A 4517-nucleotide genomic window follows, 5' to 3' on the forward strand; every position below is an offset into this window, starting at 1 on the left:
TACAAAGAGTGGGTACAAATCAAGTCCTAACATTGAGGCTTGACTCACAGAGTTCAGTGGTTGGAAGAGTTGCAAGTGGGAAATACCCAATAATGTTGAGAAGGGGGTGTGTGTGCGCGTGCGTGTGCTAATACAAAGAAATTACCATACTACCTTCCGACAGTGAGGTATCAGAGAGGAAAAGTACTTATTTACACGATTGGGGTAGGAAAGAAAAGGCAAAGCCAGGTTACATGGACTCATGAAGAAGTGTTTCAGAAAAAAACATAAGAGCAACATATCCATATAGTATATTTATTCTGGCTGCTTCATGAATTATATTTCTTTTAAAACTCAAAGTTTATCAGACTCATAGTAGATTTTTGGCTTCTTCTTTCACAAGAGATTATTGACATGGGTGTAGATCAGTGGTTCTCAAACTTTTTGGTCTCAGGATTACCTTGCACTCTTAAAACTTGTTCAGCCTGTAATCCCAGCACGTTGGGAGGCCGAGGCGGGCGGATCACGAGCTCAGGAGATCAAGACCATCCTGGCAAACACGGTGAAACTCCGTCTCTATTAAAAATACAAAAAAAAAAAACTAGCCGGGCGTGGTGGCGGGCGCCTGTAGTCCCAGAGGCTGAGGCAGGAGAATGGTGTGAACCCGGGAGGCGGAGCTTGCAGTGAGCCGAGATTGCACCACTGCACTCTGGCCTGGGAGACAGAGGGAGACTTCGTCTCAAAAAAAAAAACAAAAAAAAAAGTTGTTCATAACTAAAGCCAAAGAACTTTTGTTCATAGGAATTATATCTGTCTATATTTACTATGCTTTACATTAGAGTTTAGAATTATTTTAAAATTCTTAATATTTGTTAAAACCCATCACATCTTAACATAAAGAATATATTTTAGTGAATATAACTGTATTTTCTAAAATAATAATAAAATTAATAGTGCCATTGTTTTATGTTTCTTCCAGTCTCTTTAACATGTACCTTTAGGGAAGATAGTTGGATTCTTACATATGCTTCTGTTTTCAATCTACTGTGTTGTTACAGCCTCTGGGAAGATTCTCTGTACACTCTTAAGAGAATGAGAGGAAAAAAGACAAATAATGTCTTATTATTTTTTTATGACAATAGCTTTGACTGCAAAGATCCTGTAAAAGAGTTTCAGGGACTCATCAGAATCCCCAGGCCACACTTTGAGAACCACCATTGTCATTAATAAGCAGACAATTAAGTAATTGAGGTGACGTATGGGAAAATCACTGGGGTTATTAGATTGAATCAATTGTTACCAGCATTATTATTTCCACTACTAAAAAGCTACTCATTGGAAGATGAGAGCTCTGGATTTGAGAAGGTCAATTGTGATTTTGAAAATCAAGCCATGTGAGGTTGTTGTTTTGGGGAAAGTATGCAAGTAAAACACACCTTTGGTTAACAACAGTGATAACTAGCTAGCCTCATGCCCAAGCCCACGGTTAATGTCTGGGCAATTTGGGGACTTCTGGTGAATTCAATAGCTGTGAGTTTTGAGCTTTTAGAAATTAAAAATCTAGTGGCTTTTTTTTTTTCTAAAAATAATTTGTGTACTTGGAGCATGGTGCCAAGGTTATTTTGCATAAGTGGCACCCCAGTTGTAATTCAGGCACAGGTTAAGGGGTTGACAGGTTAAGGACTGATTTTTGTTTGTTTGTTTTTATCTCTCAAGGATTTGTGGGAAGATGATGAGAAAAATAAATGGAAAAGTCCACTCTGAGAAGTTAGTGCAATAAAGCATAAGATTTATTTGTTGCTCTGTTTGATTTTTGGAAGGGTCTATGTGGGAGAGCTGCCATGTTAATGTTCAAAATCTGACCTTCAGGGAATATATGCACCACACAGATAGTTGGAAATGGGACTAAGCAGTAAGAAAGTTAATACAGTTAAGTTCAGTAATAATAATTTCTTACAAGGTTACGAATCCTGAAGAATGCCAGATGCACCCAAATAAACTTTCTGAAATATTGAATTATTTATGAACGTAATTTCTTTCCCCTAGTAACTAGAGAGACTACTATATATGAAGAGAGCAGTGGGTTTGCAGCATAATAATCCCAAATAATAAGGACACACACATGCACACACATAAAATCCAGGGTATAGGCTTCGCAGTTGTGTGGGCTTGCCCAACTCCAGCCTTGCCGTAGCTTCTAGATTCAAAATACTGGGTTAGCACCATAAAAACTTCCGATCAATAAAATAGAATATGAAGAGGGCCTAGCTCATGGCCTGGTCCTTAGGAAATATAGTACTCAGGAAATCCACTCCTTCTCCCACCCATTCCCACCTAGTTCAAAAAGTAAAAAAATAAAAAATAAAAAAACAAATAGAGAAATTCACGGTTCTAAAGGCCTCTAAACTTTCTATTTTATTCCAAAGATTCTGCCTCCCATGGAAAATGCCTTAACACAAAGAGGTGGCATTACAATTAATTCCTTGATATGTGAAATTTGGCTTAGAAGTTAGAGAAGATACTGCCTTTGGGTTTCAAATGAAAGGTGTTGCTAAAGAAATAACTTGTCAGGAGAAATATGAAACTGTCATGTAGTTGAAGGATGGGAGGAATGCTGGAATTGTAAATAAGCATTTGTAATTGGTGTGAAATGTAAGGTTAATTGTGTGAAAGTAAACCAGACTAAATTTGTTATTTTTTTCTGTTTTATTCCAAGTGTAGACTTTAAGATAATGATTTACAATGTGTGTGCCAAGCAATGCTAAAAAAAGAAACACACACACAATTATTTGATGTCAGTATAGGAAGGGACTTTAAAAATGATCTAGGTTGTTTTTCAACCACAGGGGTCCTGGCCCCAGGCAGTTTGGAACTGTGTGGGAACTGTTTTGTAGTTGTGATAACCATGAAGGAGGGCTGCCACTCTGGCACCACCTGTGCACCCCAGAGGGCCAGGGACACAAACCATCTTGCAGCATAGCCTAGGATGCTTAGAGGCCTTATCTCACTCCAAATGCAGAAAGCATTCTTTCCAGGAACACTGACTTTTCAGAGGCGTGGGGAGCTCACCTGATTTTCTATGTCCAGAGAACCAGCTGGTGGAATTAGGACTAGGATCTTTAGTTGCTGTGCCTCAGTGCTTACACTAATAAATATTGACAAAGATATGTTTGACCTGGGTGCGGTGGCTCACGTCTGTAATCCTAGCACTTGGGGAAGCTGAGGCGGGTGGATCACCTGAGGTCAGGAGTTTGAGACCAGCCTGGTCAACATGGTGAAACCCCGTCTCTACTAAAAATACAAAAATTAGCCTGGTGTGGTGGCGGGCACCTGTAATCCTAGCTACTCGGCAGGCTGAGGCATGAGAATCGCTTGAACTTGGGAGGCGGAGGTTGCAGTGAGCTGAGATCGCATCACTGCACTCCAACCTGGGAGACAGTGAGACTTCATCTCAAAAAAAAAAAAAAAAAAAAAAAAAGATATGTTTGGTATTTGGTGAATAAGAATAATTTTTACTTTGAGAACCATGTAGTATTTTACGGTTTTAAAACTATGGTGAACTGTTAATCACTGTCAAGATAAATAAGAATTCATTATGCTTATTTAAATAACTTAAACCAGTCTCTTGTTTTTGAGTTATTAATTATGCACTTACCTGAACATTCCAGTTCAAGGTTTACTTCAATTTTCCACGTTGTGCAACAGAGATCTGTTAGCTTAAACCGTGAAGATAAAAGACTTGAGCCAAAGAAATGTTTTTGTGCAGCACATAGACTATCTCTTGTTTTACATGCCGTGTAGTCAAAAATAATGTGTTACCGATAGTTTTAATTAATCTACGACATACAAAGAGAAAAATTAATGGTATCATGTTCATATCAGCATTTCCTTAATTATAATAGCTGTTGAAATGATTCAGCGTATTCAGTTCAGCAAAAATCTGCTTGTATGGGTCTTATAACCTGTAAAGTTTAGAAAATGAAAGAACACGAATGAATCAGGTGAATAACATCTCTGGATTACACAAGTTCATGGATAAAAACTCTGGCTCCAGTTATACCAACTCCAGAAAGATGGAATTACCAGGGCCATGAGGCCCTCTATGGCAGGGTACAGACCCCACAATCTCCTCTGCCTGCAATGTCTCCCATGGCTCCGCGTGGTGCCTGGGAATGACAACGTACAATTTCCAGCTCTTTAGGAGGCCAGAATTAGAGATGCTACTGGTGACAAAGGAAAATATATGCATATGATTTGTTAGTAGATTCTTCTCTTTGTGTGCTATAGATTAAACTATAGGCAATATTTATTCTTCAGTAGTTAGAGTAGGGATGCATATTTTCATTTCATTTTATCTTTCTTTTCTGGGAAGTTAGCTGAGATTTCTTTCCCATGAAGAAAAGACAGGCTACCATTTAGGTCGCATTGCTCACTCTTTTGTCTGTTTAGTATTGGATGAGGAACCTGTGGCTGGGAAGCCAGACGTGACCTTCAGACTTATTTTTTCTCATATGGTCAACTCTGCTTCAGTACAGATA

At 38.6% G+C, this 4517-nt stretch overlaps 1 long non-coding RNA gene across 1 annotated transcript; it reads right to left on the reverse strand.

The window, feature by feature from the left end:
* Positions 1–216: 216 nt before the first annotated feature.
* LOC139362546 (uncharacterized) lies at positions 217–3806 on the reverse strand. Its single transcript, XR_011621683.1, has 3 exons — positions 3635–3806; positions 975–1062; positions 217–555 (listed from the first exon to the last, which is right to left on the reverse strand). It is a non-coding gene; the product is annotated as an uncharacterized lncRNA (long non-coding RNA).
* Positions 3807–4517: the final 711 nt, after the last annotated feature.

The sequence above is a fragment of the Macaca nemestrina genome, chromosome 4 (genome assembly GCF_043159975.1).
Source record: "Macaca nemestrina isolate mMacNem1 chromosome 4, mMacNem.hap1, whole genome shotgun sequence".
NCBI classification, from domain to species: Eukaryota; Metazoa; Chordata; class Mammalia; order Primates; family Cercopithecidae; genus Macaca; species Macaca nemestrina.